We start from the raw sequence: 11,908 nt of genomic DNA on the forward strand, positions 1-11,908 counted from the left end.
CATTACAACTCCGAGATGCTTACTCCAATCCTTAGAAGGATTGCTGGAGCTTTGCATACTTGTTAGCATCTTTCAGGATTGAAAAAACCTTCTGGTTGTATCACATACAACCTTTCCTCAAGAAAATCGTCGAGGAAACAATGTTTTGACATCCTATCTGCAAGATTTCATAAATAATGCAGTAACTGCTAATATAATTCTAACAGACTCTTAGCATCGCTACGAGTGAGAAAGTCTCATCGCAGTCAACTCCTTGAACTTGCCGGAAAACATCTTAACGACAAGTCGAGCTTTCTTAATGGTGACACTTACCATCATTGTCTGTCTTCCCTTTAAAATCCATCTGTACCCAACAGCCTTACGACCATCAAGTAGTTCTTTCAAAGTCTATACTTTGTTTTCATACCTGGATCCTCTCGGATTTTATGGCCTCGAGCCATTCGTCGGAATCCGGGCCCACCATCGCTTCTCCATAGCTCGTAGGTTCATTGTTGTCTAGCAACATGACTTCCAAGACAGGATTACGTACCACTCTGAAGTAGTACGCATCCTTGTCGTCCTATGAGGTTTGGCAGTGACTTGATCTGAAGTTTCATGATCACTATCATAAGCTTCCACTTCAATTGGTGTAGGTGCCACAGGAACAACTTCCTGTGCCCTGCTACACATTAGTTGAAGTGACGGTTCAATGACCTCATCAAGTCTCCACCATCCTCCCACTCAATTCTTTCGAGAGAAACTTTTCCTCGAGAAAGGACCCGTTTCTAGAAACAATCACTTTTGCTTCCAGATCTGAAATAGGAGGTATACCCAACTGTTTTGGGTATTCTATGAAGATGCATTTATCCGCTTTGGGTTCGAGCTTATCAGCCTGAAATTTTTTCACATAAGCGTCGCAGCCCCAAACTTTTAAGAAACGACAGCTTAGGTTTCTCTAAACCATAGTTCATACGGTGTCGTCTCAACGGAATTGCGTGGTGCCCTATTTAAAGTGAATGCGGTTGTCTCTAATGCCTAACCCATAAACGATAGTTGTAATTCGATAAGAGACATCATGGTATGCACCATATCCAATAGGGTGCAGTTATGATGTTCGGACACACCATCACAATATGGTGTTCCAGGCGGTATTAGTCGTGAAACAATTTCCACAATTTCTTAATTGTGTGCCAAACTCGTAACTCAGATATTCATCTATATGATCATATCACAGACATTTTATCCTCTTGTCACGACGATCTTCAACTTCACTCTGAAATTACTTGAACCTTTCAATAATTCAGACTTGTGTTTCATCAAGTAAATATTCTCAGCATCTACTCAAATCATCTGTGAAGTAAGAACATAACGATATCCACTGCGTGCGTCAGCACTCATTGGACTGCACACATCAAATGTATTACTTCCAACAAGTTGCTCTCTTGTTCCATCTTACTGAAAACGAGGCCTTTCAGTCATCTTGCCCATGTGGTATGATTTGCATGTCTCAAGTGATTCAAAATCAAGTGAGTCCAAATGATCCATCTGTATGGACTTTCTTCATGCATATATACTAATAGAAATGGTTCGCATGTCTCGATCTTTTCAAAAACGAGTGAGTCCAAAGATCCATCAACATGTAGCTTCTTCATGCGTTTTATACCAATATGACTCAAGTGGCAATGCCACAAGTATGTGGTACTATCATTACTATCTTATATCTTTTGGCATGAACATGTGTATCACTACGATCGAGATTCAATAAACCATTCATTTTAGGTGCAAGACCATTGAAGGTATTATTCAAATAGACAGAGTAACCATTATTCTCCTTTAATGAATAACCGTATTGCGATAAACATAATCCAATCATGTCTATGCTCAACGCAAACACCAAATAATTATTATTCAGGTTTAACCCCAATCTCGATGGTAGAGGGAGCATGCGATGCTTGATCACATCAACCTTGGAAACACTTCCAACACATATCGTCATCTCACCTTTAGCTAGTCTCCGTTTATTCCGCAGCTTTTATTTCGAGTTACTAACACTTAGCAACCGAACCGGTATCTAATACCCTGGTGCTACTAGGAGTACTAGTAAAGTACACATTAATATAATGTATATCCAATATACTTCTGTCGACCTTGCCAGCCTTCTCATCTATGAAGTATCTAGGGTAGTTCTGCTTCATTGACCGTTCCCCTCATTTCAGAAGCACTTAGTCTCGGGTTTGGGTTCAACCTTGGGTTTCTTCACTAGAGCAGCAACTGATTTGCCGTTTCATGAAGTATCCCTTCTTGCCCTTGCCCTTCTAGAAACTAGTGGTTTTACTAACCATCAACAATTGATGTTCCTTCTTGATTTCTACTTTCGCGGTGTCAAACATCGCGAGTTGCTCAAGGATCATCATGTCTATCCCTGATATGTTATAGTTCATCACGAAGCTCTAATAGCTTGGTGGCAGTGACTATGGAGAACCATCACTATCTCATCTGGAAGATTAACTCCCACTCGATTCAGGTGATTGTAGTACTCAGACAATCTGAGCACATGCTCAACGATTGAGCTTTTCTCCCTTAGTTTGCAGGCTTAAGAAACTTGTCAGAGGTCTCATACCTCTTGACGTGGGCATTAGTCTGAAATCCCAATTTCAGTCTTTGGAACATCTCATATGTTCTGCGACGTTTCAAAACCGTCTTTGGTGCCACAATTTTAAACCGTTAGCATCACACACTGAACTATCACGTAGTCATCAAAACATGTATGTCAGATGTTTCGTAACATCTACAGACGACGCTCGAGGTTCAGCACACCGAGCGGTGCATTAAGGACATAAGCCTTCTGTGCAGCAATGAGGACAATCCTGAGTTTACGGACCCAGTCCGCATAATTTCTACTATCAACTTTCAACTAAATTTTCTCTAGGAACATATCTTAGTAGAACTAAAGCGTAAGCTACGACATTATTTGCAAAGACCTTTTGACTATGTTCATGATAATTAAGTTCATCTGATTATTTAATGAACTCCCACTTAGATAGACATCCCTCTAGTCATCTAAGTGATACATGATCCGAATCGACTAGGCCGTGTTCAATCATCACGTGAGACGGACTAGTCATCATCGGTGAACATCTCCATGTTGATCGTATCTACTATACGACTCATGTTCGACCTTTCGGTCTCTTGTGTTCCGAGGCCATGTCTGTACATGCTAGGCTCGTCAAGTCAACCTAAGTGTTTTGCTTGTGTTCCGAGGCCATGTCTGTACATGCTAGGCTCGTCAACACCCGTTGTATGCGAACGTTAGAATCTATCACACCCGATCATCACGTGGTGCTTCGAAACAACGAACCTTCGCAATGGTGCACAGTTAGGGGGAACACATCTCTTGAAATTTTAGTGAGGGATCATCTTATTTATGCTACTGTCGTTCTAAGCAAATAAGATGTAAACATGACAAACATCACATGCAAATCATAAAGTGACATGATATGGCCAATATCATCTTGCGCCTTTTGATCTCCATCTTCGAGGCGCGGCATGATCACCTTCGTCACCGGCATGACACCATGATCTCCATCATCATGATCTCCATCATCATGATCTCCATCATCGTGTCTTCATGAAGTTGTCTCGCCAACTATTACTTCTACTACTATGGCTAACGGTTAGCAATAAAGTAAAGTAATTACATGGCATTTTTCATTGACACGCAGGTCATACAATAAATTAAGACAACTCCTATGGCTCCTGCCGGTTGTCATACTCATCGACATGCAAGTCGTGATTCCTATTACAAGAACATGATCAATCTCATACATCACATATATCATTCATCACATCCTTTTGGCCATATCACATCACATAGCATACCCTGCAAAAACAAGTTAGACGTCCTCTAATTGTTGTTGCATGTTTTACGTGGCTGCTATGGGTTTCTAGCAAGAACGTTTCTTACCTACGCAAAAGCCACAACAGTGATATGCCAATTGCTATTTACCCTTCATAAGGACCCTCTTCATCGAATCCGATCCGACTAAAGTGGGAGAGACAGACACTCGCTAGCCACCTTATGCATCAAGTGCATGTAAGTCGGTGGAACCTGTTTCACGTAAGAGTACGTGTAAGGTCGGTCCGGGCCGCTTCATCCCACAATGCCGCCGAATCAAGATAAGACTAGTAACGGCAAGCAAATTGAACAAATCATCACCCACAACTACTTTGTGTTCTACTCGTGCATAGAATCTACGCATAGACCTGGCTCATGATGCCACTGTTGGGGAACATAGCAGAAATTTAAAATTTTCTACGTATCACCAAGATCAATCTATGGAGTCATCTAGCAACGAGAGGGAGGAGTGCATCTACATACCCTTATAGATCGCGAGTGGAATCGTTCAAGAGAACGGGGTTGGTGGAGTCGTACTCGTCGTGACCCAAATCACCGATGATCCTAGCGCCGAACGGACGGCACCTCCGCGTTCAACACACGTACGGAGCGGGGACGTCTCCTCTAATTGTTCCAGCAAGGGGGAGGAGAAGTTGATGGAGATCCAGCAGCACGACGGCGTGGTGGTGGAAGTAGCGGGATCCCGGCAGGGCTTCGCCAAGCGCAAGCGGGGAGGAAGAGGTGTCACGGGAGGGAGGGAGGCGCCAGGGCTTGGGGTGTTGCTCCCATGCGCCTCCCCACTATATATAGGAGTGGAGGGGGCTGGTTTCTTGCCCTCCAAGTCCATTGGGGCGTTGGCAAAGGTGGGGGGAAGAAATCCCATCATTTCCCTTCCCCACCGATTGTTATCCCCATTTTTTAGGGATCTTGATCTTATCCCTTCGGGATATGACCTTATTCCTTCTAAGGTGGGATCTTGGTGCGCCTTGACCAGGGGTGTGGGGCCTTGCCCCCACTACCCACGTTCATGTGGGCCCCCCATGCAGGTGGGCCCCACTTCGGAACCTTCTAGAACCTTCCCGGTACAATACCGAAAAATCCCGAACATTTTCCGGTGGCCAAAATAGGACTTCCCATATATAAATCTTTACCTCCGGACCATTCCGGAACTCCTCGTGACGTCCGAGATCTCATCCGGGACTCCGAACAACTTTTGGTTAACCACATACTAATATCTCTACAACTCTAGCGTCACCGAACCTTAAGTGTGTAGACCCTACGGGTTCGGGAGACATGTAGACATGACCGAGACGACTCTCCGGTCAATAACCAACAGAGGGATCTGGATACCCATGTTGGCTCCCACATGTTCCACGATGATCTCATCGGATGAACCACGATGTCGAGGATTCAATCAATCCCGTATACAATTCCCTTTGTCAATCGGTACGTTACTTGCCCGAGATTTGATCGTCGGTATCCCAATACCTTGTTCAATCTCGTTACCGGCAAGTCACTTTACTCGTACCGTAATGCATGATCCCGTGGCTAACTCCTTAGTCACATGGAGCTCATTATGATGATGCATTACCGAGTGGGCCCAGAGATACCTCTCCGTCATACGGAGTGACAAATCCCAGTCTCGATTCGTGCCAACCCAACAGACACTTTCGCAGATACCTGTAGTGCACCTTTATAGCCACCCAGTTATGTTGTGACGTTTGGTACACCCAAAGCATTCCTACGGTATCCGGGAGTTGCACAATCTCATGGTCTACGGAAATGATACTTGACATTAGAAAAGCTCTAGCAAACGAACTACACGATCTTGTGCTATGCTTAGGATTGGGTCTTGTCCATCACATCATTCTCCTAATGATGTGATCCCGTTATCAATGACATCCAATGTCCATGGTCAGGAAACCATAACCATCTATGGATCAACGAGCTAGTCAACTAGAGGCTTACCAGGGACATGTTGTGGTCTATGTATTCACACATGTATTACGGTTTCGAGTTAATACAATTATAGCATGAACAACAGACAATTATCATGAACAAGGAAATACAATAATAACCATTTTATTATTGCCTCTAGGGCATATTTCCAACACCCCCGTGTCTATATAAACCGGAGGGGTTAGTACGGAAAGTATACATTCATTACCATAGTCATACAGGTTAGACTTCTAGGGTTTAGCCATTACGATCTCATGGTAGATCAACTCTTGTAATACTCATATTCAGCAAGATCAATCAAGCAGGAAGTAGGGTATTACCTCCATAGAGAGGGCCCGAACCTGGGTAAACATCGTGTCCCCCGTCTCCTATTACCATCGATCCTAGACGCACAGTTCAGGACCCCCAACCCGAGATCCGCCGGTTTTGACACCGACATTGGTGCTTTCATTGAGAGTTCCACTGTGCCATCGATGAAAGGTTCGATGGCCCCTTCGATCACCTATGGCGATGCTGTTCAAGGAGAAACCTTCCTCCCCGGGCAGATTTTCATATTCGGCGGCTTCGTACTGCGGGCCAACTCGCTTGGCCATCTGGAGTAGATTGATAGCTACGCCCCTGGCCACCAGGTCAGATTTGGAAACTTGAACTATGTCATGGATATCCGTGGAGACTTGATCTTGAACGGATTTGAGACAGCGGCGATCGCTCCCCCTCGCTCCGATGAACATGGCTTAAATCTGTCATCGGACCAGACTCTGGAGACAGTTCCTGCAACTGCTACGACCTTAGATCCGGAGCAGTTTGCACCATCCGAAGCCACAGAGTTCGCGGCGTTGGAACCGCTCACAGACTCAACACCAGGCAATATCAGCGTCAACGGAATTCCAGACTCATCTCCGGCTATAAGTTCCAAACCTCGCACGCTCCCGGACATCGAGTTGGATCAGTTATCAATCTTCGAGTTCAGCACCGCAGACATCTTCCAACACTCGCCCTTTGGCGATGTGCTAAATTCATTGAAAAACCTATCCCTGGTGGGGGACTCGCGGCCAAACTATGTCCGGTTCGAGCTAGAGGCTGATAATGGAGAATTTCGCTTCCCACCCGCCACCCACTTCATAGCCACTGTCGAGGAATCAACCGACATGCCTGCTTATAGCTCCGAAGACATTGACGGTATAGAAGACGATGCCGACAAGGAGCAAGGCCAAGACCCGCCAGTCATCAGGCGTGGGACGGCCACCCCTTCATACGACGTGTACATGGTCGATACACTTAAAAAAGCTCGCGGCAATGACAAGGGAGATCCAGTTGAGAATAAAACTCCTGAGACACAGTCTAAGTTCCGGCGCCCCAAACGCCGCTCCAAGTCACGCCACAACAACGATGGGACCGGAGAGAATAGCACCCCAGACGGCGCCGAAAACAATGAAGACCCTGTTGGAGCAAGATCCGAACAGGAGGAACAGGAAAACGGGCAAGCCAGCCCCGATGAACAGGCCCTGCCCAGCGACAAATCGGAGGACGACAACTACCTTCCGCTTCCGAAGACGAGGTAAGCCTCGGCGACGAAGACTTCATCGTACCCAAAGAGCCCCTCGAGCAGGAGCGCTTCAAGCACAGGCTGATAGCTACGACAAAGAGCCTGGAAAAGAAGCAGCAGCAGCTTCAAGCGGACCAAGACCTACTCAACGACAGATGGACCGAAATTCTGGTCGCCGAAGAATACGGCCTTAGTGGCCTAGCCAAAAGCTACCCAAAGCATAGATTGCTATATCAGTCTGATGACGGGGCATTGGAGCCCATACCATCGTCACACAATGCGGCAAGTCGCCGACAACTCTGTCCGGATAAAGAGGCAACTCAAGCCGAACACCAGACCGCCCCACCTCACCGTAAAGGCAAGAACAATGCAGGCCATGATCACCCAGACGACCTGCAGAGGTATTCGAACAATAGAGCAGGATACGCAAGACCGATCTATGGATCGCGAACGTATGCTTCGTCACGCGGCGATGGCTACCTATTCGGACGCATCAAACCCCGCCACGCCCGAGCCGAAAACCGCAAAGGGACCCCTTCGGAGTTACGTCGCAGTGTGGCCCATCATAGAGGCGCCGCACACCCGCTTTGCTTCACTGATGAAGTAATGGATCATGAATTCCCCGAAGGATTCAAACCCGTTAATATTGAATCATACGACGGAACAACCGATCCCAAGGTGTGGATAGAAGATTTTATCCTCCACATCCATATGGCTCGTGGAGACGACCTCCACGCCATCAAATACCTCCCACTAAAGCTAAAAGGACCAGCTCAACACTGGTTAAACAGCCTGCCCAAAAATTCCATAGGCAGCTGGGAGGACTTGGAAGAGGCTTTCCTCGATAACTTCCGAGGAACATATGTCCGGCCGCCGGATGCCGATGACCTAAGTCATATTGCCCAGCAGCCCGGAGAGTCAGCTAGGAAGCTCTGGACTCGGTTCTTAGTCAAAAAGAACCAAATTGCCGACTATCCGGACGCGGAAGCCCTTGCGGCTTTCAGGCACAGTGTCCGGGACGAATGGCTCGCACGTCACCTCGGCCAAGAAGGACCTAAATCCATGACAGCCCTCACTGCTCTGATGACCCGCTTTTGTGCGGGAGAAGACAGCTGGCTCGCTCGTAGAAGCAATAGCACCAGCGACCCGGGCACTTCTGAAATCCGAGATGGCAATGGCAAGCCACGACGAATCAAACACAACAGTCGCAATGATAATGCAAGATCATGCGACACAGCAGTTAACACCGGATTCAGCAACCCCAAGCCCGGTCAACGGAGGAAGCCATTCAAGGCGAATTGAGACGAACCCTCCAACCTAGACAGGATACTGGACCGACCCTGCCAGATTCATGGCCACCCCGATAAACCAGCTAATCATACCAACAGAAACTGTTGGGTCCTTAAACAGGCCGGCAAGCTCAACGCCGAACACAGGGGGAGGAGGCCGCCAGGCGACAGGGATGACGGAAAGGTTCACCAACGAAACACTGGGGGTCAGAAGCAATCTCCGCCCGAGGATAAACTACTCCCAGAACGGAAATAGCGACCCGGCTTCCGCCGCCCACTCCATACACCTACAAAGTTTATACCGCGCATACATCATTACGCACTCAAGATACCATGGGCATTGGCGGAAGCACAATACGGACAAGCCTGCATGCACTCCAGTAACTTTTTTATTATTATTGTTATTTATTTTCTCTTTATTTCCTCCTTCTCTATCCTTTGAAAATAGGTGACGAACAGGATAAAAACTCTGAAAACTGGCTCTATCGGAGTCCGGTTCCGTACTCACCTAAGGGGCTATTTTCCGTCAAGGATTCCCCCCACCGAGGACTGGCGGCGCAGACGTGCGACAGGAGGTCCAAAATAACTTTTTGTAGACCGCACTCTCTATTTCTCGAGCATGTACTATGCCAGTTCCTCCGCCTCCAACCCCGAGCATGTATATATATATATATATATATATATATATATATATATATATATATATATATATATATCATAGGTAATCATTGGCATATCGCTCAGTTCCAATTAAACAATACCCGAACTAATCATCCGGATTATTCCCCAACAAAGTATGGCTCCTACGGTTATTTCACAGAAATACCTTGGCATAACCTGCCAGGGGCTGGGTGTGGGAACAAATGAGTTGCCAGTAAAAGTCCGAACAGCTCTATCGCACACTTCGGCGTCACAAGTTTGGCCTTATATGCATCAGCTCCGAATCATTGTCTTGGGTCAATAGTTCGGTTGCCCGGCTCCTGTGCTTGCTATCCTACGTTCTGCTCTATCGGCTAGGGTAGTAAAGGGAGAACTACTGCGATTGTGCCCTGGTCTAAACCGGACGAGCACCTCAGTAGAGAAAGCCGAAAACTGACTGTTATGATACGGCGTGAGCTGGTCAACCACTTGACGACTTCTTGGAATCTTTAGTGATTCTCCGTGTCACACGAAGGATCTTTTCCAGATCAAATATGTGTTAGAAATATGCCCTAGAGGCAATAATAAATTGGTTATTATTATATTTCCTTGTTCATGACAATCGTTTATTATCCATGCTAAAATTGTATTGATAGGAAACTCAGATACATGTGTGGATACATAGACAACACCATGTCCCTAGTAAGCCTCTAGTTGACTAGCTCGTTGATCAATAGATGGTTACGGTTTCCTGACCATGGACATTGGATGTCGTTGATAACGGGATCACATCATTAGGAGAATGATGTGATGGACAAGACCCAATCCTAAGCCTAGCACAAGATCGTGTAGTTCGTCTGCTAAAGCTTTTCTAATGTCAAGTATCATTTCCTTAGACCATGAGATTGTGCAACTCCCGGATACCGTAGGAATGCTTTGGGTGTACCAAACGTCACAACGTAACTGGGTGGCTATAAAGGTGCACTACAGGTATCTCCGAAAGTTTCTGTTGGGTTGGCACGAATCGAGACTGGGATTTGTCACTCCGTGTAAACGGAGAGGTATCTCTGGGCCCACTCGGTAGGACATCATCATAATATGCACAATGTGACCAAGGAGTTGATCACGGGATGATGTGTTACGGAACGAGTAAAGAGACTTGCCGGTAACGAGATTGAACAAGGTATCGAGATACCGACGATCAAATCTCGGGCAAGTACTATACCGGTAGACAAAGGGAATTGTATACGGGATTGATTGAATCCTCAACATCGTGGTTCATCCGATGAGATCATCGTGGAGCATGTGGGAGCCAACATGGGTATCCAGATCCCGCTGTTGGTTATTGACCGGAGAAATGTCTCGGTCATGTCTACATGTCTCCCGAACCCGTAGGGTCTACACACTTAAGGTTCGGTGACGCTAGAGTTGTAGAGATATTAGTATGCGGTTAAACGAAAGTTGTTCGGAGTCCCGGATGAGATCTCGGACGTCACGAGGAGTTCCGGAATGGTCCGGAGATAAAGATTTATATATGGGAAGTCCTATTTTGGCCACCGGAAAATGTTCGGGATTTTTCGGTATTGTACCGGGAAGGTTCTAGAAGGTTCCGAAGTGGGGCCCACCTGCATGGGGGGACCCACATGAACGTGGGTAGTGGGGGCAAGGCCGCACACCCCTGGTCAAGGCGCACCAAGATCCCACCTTAGAAGGAATAAGATCATATCCCGAAGGGATAAGATCAAGATCCCTAAAAAAGGGGGATAACAATCGGTGGGGAAGGGAAATGATGGGATTTCTTCCCCCCACCTTTGCCAACGCCCCAATGGACTTGGAGGGCAAGAAACCAGCCCCCTCCACCCCTATATATAGTGGGGAGGCGCATGGGAGCACCACACCAAGCCCCTGGCGCCTCCCTCTCCCTCCCGTGACACCTCTCCCTCTCCCTCTCGCTGAGCTTGGCGAAGCCCTGCCGAGATCCCCGCTGCTTCCACCACCACGCCGTCATGCTGCTGGATCTCCATCAACCTCTCCCTCCCCTTGCTGGATCAAGAAGGAGGAGACGTCTTCCCAACCGTACGTGTGTTGAACGCGGAGGTGCCGTCCGTTCGGCGCTCGGTCATTGGTGATTTGGATCACGACGAGTACGACTCCATCAACCCCGTTTACTTGAACGCTTCTGCTCGTGACCTACAAGGGTATGTAGATGCACTCTTTTCCCTCTCGTTGCTAGAAGACTCCATAGATTGTTCTTGGTGATGCGTAGAAATTTTTTAAATTTCTGCTACGATCCCCAACAATATGTAAGGCACCATACGCCACATACATACCAGGGGCTATGTCATAGCCCCACCATAAAACTCCTATGGCTAAGTGAAAGTGTTAACGCCCAATAGTCCGATTGCCTGGTTCGCCGCATTATCACCTCCTTCATGGACCAAGACGTTGGATAAAGAGTGATTAAATGCTTTTACGAACACCCCCGTACTTCCTACGAGGGGGCTGAAGCCGACGATTGGAAAACTTTAAGATTATATTAAAACGGCCGCACAGGAGTAATTCAAGCTTTCAAGCAAAACATAAAAGTAGATTAACTATAAA

Source organism: Aegilops tauschii, chromosome 2 (assembly GCF_002575655.3).
Source record: "Aegilops tauschii subsp. strangulata cultivar AL8/78 chromosome 2, Aet v6.0, whole genome shotgun sequence".
NCBI classification, from domain to species: Eukaryota; Viridiplantae; Streptophyta; class Magnoliopsida; order Poales; family Poaceae; genus Aegilops; species Aegilops tauschii.